This window comes from Scomber japonicus, chromosome 4 (genome assembly GCF_027409825.1).
Source record: "Scomber japonicus isolate fScoJap1 chromosome 4, fScoJap1.pri, whole genome shotgun sequence".
NCBI lineage: Eukaryota > Metazoa > Chordata > Actinopteri > Scombriformes > Scombridae > Scomber > Scomber japonicus.
Genome location: NC_070581.1, coordinates 24302518 through 24318060, shown reverse-complemented (window position 1 = coordinate 24318060; position 15543 = coordinate 24302518).

Here is a 15543-nt window from a genome sequence, read left to right as displayed (position 1 = left end):
AAAAAACACTTTTGTTAGGCTTATCATGTTTAGTTTTAAGATATGTCTGATAATTCTTGATTCAACTATAGAGTCATTTGTTGCACCGTTGTTTGTGTGTTTATTGAATCATACTGCAAAAACAAACATCAAATGGCAAAATGCATGCTTCTGATCAGCTGTCATGATATATAAATAATGCACAAATGGTTTTGTTTATTCCCTCAGTCTCAGTTAATCAATGCATACAGACTTTCTGTCAGTCTGAATGTGAACTAACCCAGTTACAAACAGTAAGAATCTATATATGTGTGTGACTGTCCTTCGTTTTCACAATGACTTTTTGTAAGTAAGTAAATGAATGCTGCCAATTGCATGTGGTTATTTATGGACTTGTAGTGCTATAAACCTGGCACTATGCATAAAGCACCTTCAAGCGTGAGAGTAGAGCAAATGATTGGAATTAGGGTAAAAACAAAGAAAAAAGGAGATTGAAATTGTGAGCGTGTTATAAAACAATGATATGAACTGTGGTGTTTTCCTGTTTTATACACTTTAATAAAATCGCTGATCATCCCATCCTGTTTTCCACCCACTCTCTGGCTGATGTCTTTATTTGCAAGCACGCTGTCGATATCACAGCGCGGGGGCTTGTAGACGCTCTCCGCTTCTGAGTGGAGACTTAAAGAAAGGATTACACAAGCTGTTTGAAAAGATAACCCACAAAGTCCTCTTCATGCTCTGACATTTATACAACAAGTCCGTAAAGTCATTAAAAGGGGAACAATTAATAAGTCAACACACTAGTTAATTTTTTAAAAGCACAGCAATTCCTTTTGGTATTGAGTCTTGGTTTTGGTTTCTTGTCACCAGCAATTACTAAAACAGCTGATGAATTATCCCAAAACTGGACTACCTCCATGAAATATGCATCAGCCCAGTCTTTCCCTTTGAGCAATCTGTGTAATAAAGAGGCTCATAGAAAGATGACTGGCTTCTCTGTATCGCAATCGCGAAATGTGCGTCGGTCAGAACGCAGTTCTCAAGGTTCCCCCAAGACAAGGATGAAACAGTTGATCAGGTTATGGCGCTTTAATTCAACTGAAAGTCACCCTTACAAATATGGTTGTTCAGGTGTGTATGTGTGGTTCTGAAATAAGCAGAAATAATAATAACCATTAATAACAAATTACACAATAATAATAATAATAATAATTATCTTTAGCATCTCAATTGCTTCCTCAAGCAAATAAAAGCAAACATACACAATCACCAGAATTATGTGTATATCACGTAAAGATAAGTGAGAAAGAAAAGAGACGGTATAATATAAATAAATGACCGTTCGTGTCATTACTGTTGATAATTAGCACCCTTAATCATTACCAAGACACGCTCATTAGCACCAGATATAAACCTAAATCTAACAGATAACAGGTAGCAGCACAATTAAATGCATTTGGTAATCAAACATAACTCAACTCACATTTCTCTGGACGCACATCGAATAACAACCAACTAATTCAGAGCAACAACTTTGTCCACACTCTTTACAAATAACACTGCTCCCGACTGTCTCCACTTCTCTCTCTCAAACCCAGCGGTACACTGCTTTACCGGGCGCGGCAGCGCCCCTAGTGGTCGGGCAGTGTTCATCACCTGCTCTGTCATACAGTCTTCAGAACAGCCGCCCCCAAATTTGCTCCAGCAAATTTGCAGTCCTCAGTCCATCACTGCTCATCCTCTTCCGGCACAGCAGGGAGTCTGATGAGACGGCTCACCGGTCGAACATATGTGCGGTCCCTGACTTTGATCTCCGCTGTACGAACCAGACCATCGGCACCAGGGAACACTTTGGTGATTTTCCCCACAGGCCACAATGCTCTGGGCAGTTGAGGGTCGACAATCATTACGACAGTGTCCAACTGAAGAGGGGGTGTGTCTGCCTGCCATTTGGACCGGGTTTGGAGCGTGGGCAGATAGTGGCGCAGGAACCGTGCCCAGAAGCGATCAGACAACACCTGACATGCCCTCCATTGGCGACGACTGAGCAGCTCTGAGTCGTGGTACACTGCCTGAGGTAATGAAGGGTCTGGCCGCCCCATCAACAACAAATTGGGGGTGACCGGGTCTGGGTCTGCTACGTCAGATGATACGTAGCCGAGGGGCTTGGAGTTCAGAATGCCCTCAATCTCTATCAGGACGGTGGTCAGCACTTCTCCGCTGACAACTTGGGAGCCCAGGGTAGCAGTCAGGGCAGCTTTAATCGACCTAATTTCCCGCTCCCAGGAACCGCCAAAGTGAGGCGCACTAGGCGGGTTGAAGCAGAACTTGATCTGGTACTCTGCCAGCTGGGCTTGGAGAGAAGGATGAAGGGCTTGGAAAGCTTCCTGTAGTTCTCTATTTCCACCCCGGAAATTGGTGCCCTGGTCCGAGTGCAACTCCGACGGTTTCCCACGACGTGATATGAACCTCCTCAAGGCCATCAGGAAAGAGTCAGTGTTGATGCTGGAAAGCACTTCAATATGGACTGCTCTCGTTGTGAGGCATTTAAAGAGCAAGCCCCAGCGTTTCTCATTCCGACGGCCAACTTTAACCTGCACCGGACCGAAACAGTCAATCCCCGTTGAGAAGAAGGCTGGTTGATGTAGCCTGAGCCGTGCAGGGGGCAAGTCTGCCATCTTGGGGTTGACAGGTTGGGCTCTCCACCTCTGACACTCGGGACATGAGCGCTGCTCTCTTCTTATAGCCTCACGGCCACGGAGAATCCAGAACTTCCTCCTCAGCTCCGCGAAGAGCCGCTCTGCACCAGGATGTTTCAGATCATGATCGACCTGTCGGATGAGCATTCTGGTTACAGCATGTCTCGGGTCAAGGAGTACAGGGTGGATCACATCATCCTCCAAATTTTGACAGCGCCGCAATCTACCGCCTACTCGTATCAGCTGGAAAGATGCATCATATTCTGGAGCTAGCGTGTTTAAGCGGCTGGAGGAAGGGACTTGTTTCTCAGCTGCCAAGCACTGGACTTCTTCAGGGAAGCTGTCTCGTTGGGCGGACCGTAGAATGCTGAGTTCCGCCTCCTTAAACTCCTCTGCTGTAGGAGTCCCACTAGCGTCAGGAGCCGCTTCATGAAGGTACTTTGCAGTTGCCTTCACCAGTTCACTGTAGGTACTAAACTGCTGGGCGTCAGGCAAGGAATGGTCGGTGCCCATTACCGTAGCAACCAAGCACATTGTAGGCTTTCTTAGCTCCTCCACAATGTCTCCACTGGTCGTGATTGGGTGCACTGGCCACTGGTTGGGTGGCAGCCACAGGAACGGGGGTCCACTGGTCCAACGATCCTCACCGGTGAGATCTTGCAGTGATTTCCCTCGTGTGAGGTCATCCGCGGGGTTCTCTGACGTCTCCACGTAGCGCCAGGCCTGGCCATCAGTCAACTCCTGAATTTCCGCTATGCGGGTTCCTGCAAACACCTTATAGCGGCAGGAGTCTGACTGGATCCATGCAAGAACTGTTGTGGAGTCTGTCCACATGACCACTCTGGATATCTGCAGGGTGAGCTCTCTGGTTAACAGGTTTGCGAGCTGAGCGCCAGTGAGTGCAGCGCACAGCTCCAACCGTGGCATGGAAAGCTGGCGCTTTGGGGCCACTCTGGAACGGGCTGTCAGGAACGCCACCTCTACATGCCCCTCTGCATCTTCTGTGCGAAGATATCCCACACTACCATACGCACGTTGAGATGCATCGCAGAAGATGTGGACTTCTTGCTTACTGGCTGCATGGTCCATGGCTGAGCTCACATAGCAGCGAGGCAGTCTGATGTTGTCCAAGTACTGTAACTCATTCTCCCAGTCTTGCCATGCCGTGAGCAACTCACCAGGCAGCAGGGGGTCGTCCCACTCCCGCTTCTTGTCCCATAACTGTTGAACAAGCACTTTAGCCCTCGTAGTGTATGGCGTGAGGAACCCTATGGGGTCATATTGGCTGGCCAATACTCTATAAATGTTCCTCATGGTGGGAGGGGAGCTCTCCAGCAGGCGTGACTTGTAGCACAGCGTATCCGAGTGGCATAACCAGCGCAGCCCCAGGGCGGGTTCTTGTGGGTCCATGTCGGTGTGATTCAGCAACTGCTCACTACTGTCTGCCCTGATCTCCTTGGGCAGGTGGCTGATGACATCTGGTGTGCTGCTGGCCCACTGTCGCAGTTCAAAGCCCGCTTCCATTAACAGTCCCCTCAGCTTGTCGGTGACGTCTTTGGCCATATCTGGAGAAGGGAAACTCTGTAGCCAGTTATCCACATAGAAGTGGTTGTCGACGGACTCACGGACTGCATCCCCTGGGTTGGTGTGGTCATGCACATGCTTCTGTAGAGCGTATATAGCACAACATGGTGAACAGGTAGTCCCAAAGGGAAGGACCTGCCACTCATATACGCTAGGCTGGGAGTCTCTCTGTAGGTTGCGCCAGAGAAAGCGCAACAGGGGCCGGTCCTCAGGAAGCAACCTCACCTGGTGAAACATTCCCTTTATGTCACTGCTGACCGCAATGGAGTGTTCCCTAAACCGCAGCAGGACACCGAGGAGAGATGCCCCTAAGTTTGGGCCGGACAACAGCAGTTCGTTTAGGTTCTCATCCTTATAGGAGTAGGAACAGTTGAACACCATACGGTTCTTCCCGTTGTGTGTCACCAGGTGGTGGGGAATAAACCACGACTCCTTGGAGGTCTTTACTTGCTCCTGACTAATTTTGGTGATATAGCCTGCCTCTTCCAGCTTCCTGATCTCAGCTTGATACGCCTCTGCCTTCACTGGGTCTCTGCTGAGGCGCTTCTCTGTACCACGTAGGCTGGGGAGTACCGCTTCAGGTTGCGCTGTGAGCGTAGGCATATTACTCACACGCAACAGTGGGATGGCATATCTGAGTACTCCCTTTACCTCGACTCTCTTAGTCTTTACCTCTAGAAGGTTTATGGCCTCTTGGTCCCTCCGTGACCTAGTCACCAACTTCTCATTTCTGTACGGTAGTGTATCCAATTGCCAGAGCTTCTCCACTTGGTTAAAGAGCTCAGCTGCTGGGGAGGTGGTGGACACAAACAGACACTGCTGTGGGCGGTTGCACTGTTGGAGAGACTTGACTGGCCCTTGTAGTGTCCAGCCAAGCCTAGTCTTTACTGCAGCTGGGCCCCCTGGTGGACCAAGACGGACTGGCTCAATAGGCGTCACCAGGTGTGGACAGTCTGAGCCTATCAGGAGAAGTGGGTGGGCGTCTGTGAACGGCTGCAGGGGGAGTGTCTTGAGGTGCTTATATCTGCGCTGCAGTCCCTTCACTGGATAAGAATGTTCAGCCAGACCTAGCTCCCCTGCAGTGAAGGCCCTCTCAATCTTAAATGTCTTTGTTGGCTGGCTAGCTGGGGAGATCTTAAATTCCACTGATGAACCATGTAGAGTCCTCAGATCTTGTCGAACTGTTCTCAGGGTAAGGCTCTCTGGAGTTCCCTGAAGTTGCAGCCTCTGAGCAGCCTCCTGGAGAAGGATTGTCCTCTCTGAGCCATCATCTAATATGGCGTATGTCTCCAGAGTGTGGTTGCCATTCCGTAGTATCACCTTACTGACCTTCAGAAGGACCTGATTGCAGCCAGCACGACGATCCAGGTACAGAACATCTGTTGCTGGCTTCAACTCTGCACTGGTGCCATTCCCTGCCGCACGTTCATTCCTGCCAGACCGGAGATTGACCTCATGCAAGGCTTCCAGGTGTTTCCCTTTGCACATTTTGCATAGGACTCTCAACCGGCATTGGGCGGCCTGGTGGTTCCGTCCACAGCGCCAGCAGCGATTATTCGACTTCACCCAGGTCGTCTTCTGTTCCTTGGTCAATTGCTTGAAGTTCAGGCACTGGTCTAGGAAGTGTAGCGTATTGCTGCAGTAAGGGCAGTAGTGTCTGGGCTTATCTGGGGCCTCTTGGTGATCTGAAGCCTCTGCTGCACATCCCTGGGGTGCCGTGTCGTGTGCAGTACCATGCAGCACGTTCATGGTCTTCCTAGTGGCTCTCTTATCTTTGTCGCCTTCCCTCCTTGGCCCGCTTCTCCCTCTCTGAACGTCCTCTATTTTATCAAGCCTGTCTCCGCCCTCTTGAATTTCCAACTCATACTCCAGCCACTCTGCAAAGTCCATCAGTGACGGGATTCCCGCCTTTCTCGCGTGGAGGTGTCTGCGAAAGGTGGCACGGAGATCTTGGGGGAGCTTCTTCATTAATCTGGCCACATGAGACCCACACTTTAGCTCGATGTGCCCTTCTTCACCCAGTTGCTCCAGCATCCCGACTAGAGCTCGGACTCTCAAGGCAAACCTCCTGAATGCCACTGTGTCACCCACCCGGACAGCGGGCTCCTCCATGAGCTCTGCGATCCGCTGTAGAGACAGCTGGTGGGGCTGACCGTAATGTCTGGTCAACGAGGTCATGGTGTCGGAGTAGGGGAATAAGGAGTTGGTGTATGAATCAGCTATTAGGAGGGCCTCTTCAAACTTGAGGTGGTCACAGAGCACTTGGTACTTGAACATCTCCGTCGCGTCAGCAGGAAGGATATTGTCAAGTGCAAGCTTCAATCTGGCAAACTCTCTTGGGTCGTCGCGTGTGAACTTAGGGATCGAAGGCGTCGGGCCCCTGTATATCCTCTCATTACTGTTTGGCTGTGAGGCTAGCCGTTGTGGGGGTTGTGGGGGTGCGACCGACTGTAGCACACTATCATATTGGTCAGCATCTGATAGCATGGATGGAGCTGGGGACAGGCGTGCTTCCAGCTGCTGCAGACGTTCTCTAAGATCCTCCACAAGACTAGTGGGCTGCACAGAGGGAGTGGGCTGAACCCTTGGGGGCTCATCAGCATCACTGGGAAACGTTACTGGTGGGGGAGGCAACGGCCAGTCGTCATCTGGTGTAGTGGCCTGGACTACAGGCGGGCGGTGCAGCACCCTTCGTGGGTGGGTCGGTACAGCCTGTGAGGGGGGTGGCGGTGGTGGTATCGGCAAGCTATCTTGTGCTACTGGCTGTGGATGACTGTCCTGTAGATGATGTGGCAGTGCAGACTGCAAGCTTGGTGGTGCTGCGCTACTCCTGTCCATCTGGCGTTTCATGTCTGTCACCATCAGCTGCAACCTCCTATTATCCTCTTGTATGCGCTGCAGCACATCCATTATGGCAGGTGGGCAATGATATGGTTGTGGTGTGCTCACATACACAGGTGGTGCAGCTCCTATGTGACTGGGAAGTATCCCCATGTAATCAGTAGGGCGCTGGGTGGTGGGTGTCATCTCGGCAAATCCCTCTCTCTCCCTGTCCCAGTTAGACTCCTCTCTCACGGCAGAAGCATGTCCTGTGTAGCTAGCAACCTGCGGTAGGGCGTACCCTTCATATTCTTCCATCCATCCAGGTTGGCGCACTCTGCGGCGTGGACGAACATCTTCACTTGGGGGAACATAAGCCATTTTCACTTCGTAATTACCTTATCCGGCTCGAAGGACCATTTGTAATAAAGAGGCTCATAGAAAGATGACTGGCTTCTCTGTATCGCAATCGCGAAATGTGCGTCGGTCAGAACGCAGTTCTCAAGGTTCCCCCAAGACAAGGATGAAACAGTTGATCAGGTTATGGCGCTTTAATTCAACTGAAAGTCACCCTTACAAATATGGTTGTTCAGGTGTGTATGTGTGGTTCTGAAATAAGCAGAAATAATAATAACCATTAATAACAAATTACACAATAATAATAATAATAATAATTATCTTTAGCATCTCAATTGCTTCCTCAAGCAAATAAAAGCAAACATACACAATCACCAGAATTATGTGTATATCACGTAAAGATAAGTGAGAAAGAAAAGAGACGGTATAATATAAATAAATGACCGTTCGTGTCATTACTGTTGATAATTAGCACCCTTAATCATTACCAAGACACGCTCATTAGCACCAGATATAAACCTAAATCTAACAGATAACAGGTAGCAGCACAATTAAATGCATTTGGTAATCAAACATAACTCAACTCACATTTCTCTGGACGCACATCGAATAACAACCAACTAATTCAGAGCAACAACTTTGTCCACACTCTTTACAAATAACACTGCTCCCGACTGTCTCCACTTCTCTCTCTCAAACCCAGCGGTACACTGCTTTACCGGGCGCGGCAGCGCCCCTAGTGGTCGGGCAGTGTTCATCACCTGCTCTGTCATACAGTCTTCAGAACAATCTGTGTAATGGCTTTGAGGCATTTGCTGGGCTCCTTTCTCCACAAGAAGCCAGCGCTTGCAGCCAGCAGTGATTCCTGTAAAGAGGAGCAGAAGCAAAGCCAGGTGAAATCAGTACAGACTGCGTTACACCTGATATGAGTAGCCGTATCACAACAGAATGAATAGTTGATGTCCTACTTTAAGGGGATCTCTGGTTTCACCGCTCGGCCCCGTTTGCTCTGTGCACATGGGTGTGTCAGCGCACCGTGTGATTGATGGATTTCAGGGCTTTTATGCCTCTGATTTTACAGGCTTTGTTACATAAAGGCTGATTCCTTTTGTTCTGTCATGAGAAAGCTTCTCTGGGGAGCGTTGGAGTGTATCGGCTGACATGGTTGATCCAGAGTTCCCTATATGCTCACTGCACACAAAAGCAAGTGTTTCTCTCCGAGTTGCTGTGTGTGTTTTAAGCCGAATAGTATTGATTGAGGCATACAGATTGTTAAAATTCCCAGAACAGCTTCTCCCAGCAGACTGTGCTTTGTGACAGCTGGGGAGACGAGACATGTTTTTCAATGATAATGACTTCCTTCCTCGAAAAAAACAGGCCACCTGCATCCTTTCTATTTCAATATATGTGATGCATTTGAAGAACAAAGTTTACTTTAAAGCTTCAAGCAGGGATATTGGGTGTCTGAGCTGAAGTGATATACAACACCCATAAACATTTAGGTCAATAAATATTAGCTCTATTAGTGCTTGGGCTGACAATATATTTCCATATGCAGGTACGGTTTTGAAGATTAATGCTTTGTTAATATAAAGATATGAAAAAACACTTATTGTTTCAACAATGTCACACCATAAAGTAGTTGCTGTTTAAAAGAAAATGGCACAGGATTTAAAATGCACATGACTTAGTTGAACCACCAGGGGGCATTTGATCATTAAAGCATGAAGAACAGGAAAACAACAGATGAGGCTCAGGCCTGCTGGCGCTTCCTCTTCTTTACCTCCTTCTTGATTATTATTATTAAGTCCTCCTCCAAGGTGTTGAGTCTGTGCATGAAAAGGTTACATCATACCTTAACTGAACTTATTATGATCAGGGCCTTGAAGGATGCACTCCCTGACATCTCTCTCTGTCTCTCTCTCTCACACACCCCAGATGAATGAATGATTGAGTTAAAAAAGCAGTATGGCCCACACATACAGTGTCAGACCATCCAAGAGTATCCATCACTAGCCTGTCAACTCCTGGCAGCATGTTAAAAAAGTCTTTCGTTTGTTAGGCTGCCCATCCTTACAGTCTGGATCCAACTTCTCTGCACTCACCATGCCATTTACTCACCAACCATCTGTTCATCGCCCTGGCCGTCTGTTCCTGGGATCCTGCCACCTCTTCTGGACCAGAATTCCCGGAGGAAATTACAAAGCTAGAACTGTGACGGAGGTTTCACTCAGTCTAAAATTCGGGGTTGGTGGGGGTGTGGGGGGCTCCAATTCTGCAAAGTAATTGTGGAAACCAAGAAAGTCTCAGCTGAGCAGAGAACGTCTGTATATCGTGACACCAAGCAGCAACCTTCTGGGGCGGGAAGTGCCAAAAACTGTAATTCCTCAAATGACCACTTGAGTCTGGCTCCAAAAGCAGGCCAGTACCCTTTTTACCCTCATGTCAAAGTGCCCAACTTTACAGCAGAAATAAACACATTTAGAGCCTGGTACAATAAATGGTAGCTAAAGTCCCCATTCATGACAACCTCACATGCAAGTACATTTTTATATAACTCACCCATTTAAATCTTATTAATGCTCAAAGTTATGCATAATTAAGGATGTGGCCCTTTGAGTGATGTGGATGCAGTCACAGGCAGGTCGCTACCATGGTGACAACATTGGTTAGGTAATGTAGACATGCCGTCACAGAGTATAGGTGTAGCTGTCAGTTGTCAGAGTCAGATGTTCAGTTTCTGCTAGTAAGTACTTCATGCTAGTAAGGCTGTTCTTCACTAGTAAAAACTGGCATTACTATTACTGTTAACCATAGACTATTACTCTACTATGCTAACTAAACTAGCAGCTAACATCAGGATCACCTCCACCCGCTCATCCAAACACGGCTCCAAAAATCCAACATAGCATCAGTCACAATGCAGACTTGAGAATTCAAAACGTGAATACACAAAGCAATGGGTGACATCACGGTGGCTACGTCCCCAGCTGAACCGCAAGTAACTAAAGTGTACTAAAGTGAATGTGGTTTTATTGTGTTGGAGCAGTTTCATTAGAGGCAAAATGAGAAGGAGGAGGGAATATGACAGTAAGAACAAAGTATTTGTAGAGAGAGCTTGAAATGTCTTTTGTCCTCTATACTTATTTTAGCCGAGGTGCAGAGACTTGGAGGCTATACAGCTGTTTGAGTTCAGTGGGATGCCACAAAGCTCCGAGGCATGACAGAAGCTGACATGAAAACGTGACTGAATTATTGTGCCGTCCGCTCCTCAAAACCAAAGAGCCATTCAACTTCACAAACAGCCTCTTTTCTGTCCTGTCTTCCTCTTTTCTTTCTCTCCTGACCCTGCGGAGATGCATGCACTTTATTTTATTTTTTTTTATCATCAATTTCTCTGCTTAACTCTTTGGCATGGCTTCAGCCAAAAGGCATTTTCATGAATCTAGGACAAGAAACGTGTAAAATATGTTAAAAAAAAAAAAAAAAAAAAAGATGGAAGGATTGGCTCGGAGGCACAGGTTCCTTTTTTAAATATTTATAAAGGATAATCATTACTACACTCCGCAACTTAGAAATGTACAGAGAGGATTGCAGAATAGAAGGCCCTCTGTGATCCTTTGTCTAATTTCATTTCATTGTTACTGTGCAGTCAGGGTTTGTTTTTTTGCTTTTCATAGTAAAGACATTCTTGATGGTTGCATCAGATGCCACTGGACACCAAAAATAGATGCTAGTCTCAAACAGGAGGACAGATCCACAGGATAATGAGTCGGCTGACTGACTGAATCAGCCACTCGACTTTAGACGACTTCCACTCAGAGACAATTTTCTTGGTGAGCTTCAAAACTGAGACAAAGCATACCATTAGCTAATACAGAAAATAAGTCATTGATTCTAGTTGTGGAGGACAGAATCCTCAATTTAAGATTTACCTTATCCCATAATTCTCCTATTTCTCTCTGAGGTTTCTTTTTTTTTTCTTTTCTTAATCCATTACATCAAAAGTGGGGCAATTTGTTTCCTCTATCCATTGTGAAGAGTTTGCGGCTAAATGGAGATGAATAGTTCAAGTGTTAAATCCTGACAGTTTTGGCAGCACACACCTCGGAGAGCACAGCTGAATATTAAAAACCACTGACGTTTATGGAGTCTAATATGGTAGTGGATGACAGGAGCAGGAAATACATCCTCTACAGTAGCCGGGTCACATATATAAATGGTGTAATACATCCCAGCTAAATATAATAGGGCTTGCCACGTCCATTTTTTTTTTCTCTGTATAATACATTTTGCAAGCGAGGCATTGTGCTGGGTGTGCGAGGCCTGTCTTAAATCACTTCAGTACAGCATGAGGCTCTTGTGATTTGGTAGCAGCATTGCAGGTATGTCTCATCATGTTGCCTACCCACCCAGATGTGGAGGATTAGCCTTTTCGTTATGTAACATACTAATCCTAAAATAAAACGACATCTGCCACAGAAGCTACAACAGAAATAATTAATTCACTGAGAGAGGAAGTGGTAAACAATTACAAAAAGAGTTTAGAGGCTTAAGTATAATGAAAAATATCACACTGAGACAGCCTGAAATGGTTTGAGGCGCACGAAAACAGAGAATCATTAGTACTGAGGAGAAAAATGGGGATGATAATTGCAAATAACAGCACTTCACTTTCCATGAAAGACATTTACCACAGAGGATGAGAAAGATGTGAAGTGTGTCATCTCTCTCTTTTCAGCCACTGCAGAGTCAATTGAGACAGTCTGAAGAGGAAATTCTTCTGGGTGGACAATTGAAAGTATTTTACTGAACTTATTTGTTCTTTAATTAACAAACCCAGGCAGACAAATGAATAATTGGTTTAACTTGTAAAGGGTGAATGACAAGAATCACTTTGGAAAAACTGCTCCCCATCCCCCCTCATATTTTTCCCTTTGCCTGTTCCCTTCCATGTCCCTTTTACTACTCAGTAGATTTATCAAGTTTCCCCTCAGAGAATTAGCAGAAAGTAGGGCACTTTAATCATGTTTCCTAACTTAGGGCTGCCATCAAAGGGAGGCGGTGCTTTGTTCGGTTAAGAAAATATTGCTGATAACCCCCCTGAAGCCTCAGATCAGAGCCCACTGACACAATTGACTCACTCCCCCACCTCTTTACCAGATAATAACAAGACAGATACAAAACATCCTAATGCGTGTATTGTCATGGTTGCTTGAATTATTAACTTATTCCAAAGTACCTTGAGTTGTGGGAAGTATCAACGTACATTTGCTCATGCACTGTAATTAAATCCACTTTTGGAGGTACTTGAACTATACCTGATAACCTTTACTTTTATGCAGCTCTATACTTTTAATATTTCAGTGGAGACTATTGTACTTTTTACTCCACTGATTGTGTGTTGACCAAGTAAACAAATAAATGAAAGGTTGTATATATAAAAACACAAGCAAATGATAAACCACAAACAATATGAATTTGACAACACATATGCAGGAAATGAAAAATAAATACAGGAACAAGCTACGACAACAGAAAATAAAACATAACCACAGGAAGCCGGTTAGTCGTTCAGAACAAAATTGAACAGAGAACCAAAGCAAAAGAGTTTTCAAGAGACACAAAAAAACTGCAGATCATGATCAAGTTGTTACCATGGTAACGTGATCATATTTGTTTATTTTATCATTCAGCTCATTTTATTGCAGATACCTACTATATTTCTGGCATGAGCTTTACTACTTTTCCACTAATTATTAGTCACTTTGCTGATTAAGATTTTAGTAGTAGTTTTATATTTGATACTTGCTGATATAACTACTTGTAACAGAGTGAATTTGCACTGTGGTCCTGATACTTTTCCATCATCAGAGTATTTCTTCTCTCACTGAGTACCTTTTACAGTAAATGTGATGAAACTAACCTGCAGTTAATCTGATCTCTGGTCCAAACAGTGAAAGATAATTATAAGTAAACGACCGTGCTAATTTAAAACTTGGCGAAGCAGAAGTGACGCCTGTGTCTTGTTTGCATTATGTGTCACTGTCAGATGGTGGGAAAAGAGGAACATTTGGGGTGCAAATGGACGATGAGGCAGAATGAGTGAGTTAGTGACAGAGTGGGCCGATGTGTGGGGGCGTTTAAACATAAATATCCAATCCCATCAGTGTTGACACACTGTGTAAAAAAAAAAACTAGCCATGAGGCTTGTTTGTGTTCGGATGCGAAATAACTCCCACTCTTGTTTATTTGAATAATACACATTCACTGTTTCCTGCCTAATCTGGTTTGGGGAGAGGGAAGGGGGGGTGGGGGGGTGGGGGGTGAAGGTAATAAGATGCTTTTTTCTTTTATGACAACAAATCACTCTGTGGTTAAACATCTCTCTCCGCATGTACTTTGCCATGCCTTCAGTGTACATGCCACATTGCACAGAAGAAGATAACACTCATCCATGCTGAATAATACATTACAGCTAAGTGTTCAGACAGCTACTGCAATGTTTTGATCAGACGGCAGTGATTAAACCAGCTGCAACATTTTAGAAAGTATAAGAGAATAGTCCTGTGTTGTTATGATATCTGTAGAAAGTCGACGCAATTGAAATTGCATAAGACATATAGGTAGGAAAAGGGCAAAGTGGAGCAATTAATCTTCATTCTGTTGTAAAGCTCTACTGTTTGAAATTGATGCTGCCACTCAGAAGAGACCATAATCACGTTTCCCTCAACATCTAGGAGAGAGACATGGAAAGATATCTACCAAAGCTGTTGTGAGAAGAGAAGAGGAAGAGGAAGGCAGGTTTTGACAGTGATTGGTGGGTGTGCTGTGGATTGACTCTGAATTTCTATTTGAAGTTGAACCATTCAGACAGAATCTTAAATGTATTCGGTAAACAGTCTGAATCTTCAATGGATCTCTGCCTCAGAAAAAAAGCTACTTTAACAAGCTCTTTTAGTCTCACTGGAAGGGGGTACATTCGATCCCGTGTCAGAGAGCAGACACGGTGCCACATCTGAGTCTGAGCCGCTTTCATCATGCGACTCTCTGCAGATTACCAATTTGAGAGAGGATGTCAAGCTCTCTCTCGCTGCAGAACTGCAATGTCAGAGGTAATCTTACAACTTGAAACTTTTTTAGAAATATTGTCTCTGCCACTGAGAAAATAAAGCAAAAGGCAGAGATGGACACCGAGAGGTCAGCGGTCGCGGAGATTGCCGCCTTGAAACTTGATACTCTAAGTGGAAATTGCTCATCAAAGGGACAAGCCTCCACCCAACCCCTCTCGTATGTGTGTGTGTGTGTGGAAGCACAATCCTCTGGCTCTTAGCTCTAGCCAAGAGACCCTGTTAAAGAGAGAACAGTGATTGAATAGAACAGAGTCATTTCCTGCTCCTGTGCCCCACGGCCGCCAGATAGCACTTCCAGCTGAAGACGGCAGACAGATTACATCTCATCTGTATGCAGAATGCAAGAACCGCTGTCATCCCCCCTTCACTGCCTGCCAGTGATTAGTCGTAGAGAAGAAGGAGGGGTCGGTGATCAATATGGAGAAAGAGAGACTGATGGGATATTGGAGTATGCAGACCTGATCTAAAGAGATCCATGTTACTGTCTGACCAATTCCAAACAGAGACAGGTGCTGCAGAGCGCTCGGGTGAAGCACAGGATGTTATCCGATGGAGTTTCTATGAGTACCAAGGAAGGAAGGAAGACAGCAATCTCTTTCCAAGACAGCAACCGAAGTCATGATACTCCTTGAGAGACCTCAACATCAAAATAGTTGAGAAAAGTTGTCAAGCTGGATTTGGTGTGACCTGGTTTGAGCAAGGAAAGACATTTTTTCAAAGAAGTTTGTTTTTTTGTTTTTATGGTGGCCCTGAGAGCTCAGCTGTTGAAAAAATGAAAACAAAGAAAATGAAAAATGGAAGAAAAAAAAAAAGAGGGGGAAATATTTTCACCAACTGACAGTGCAGTATAATGAAACGAGCTAGAAAAACACAAAATACTAGCAAATATATGAACAGTCTGCAAATACACAAAAACAAGCTGCAGTCAAACACAAAAATACAATACTACAGTACCACAAATACATAAA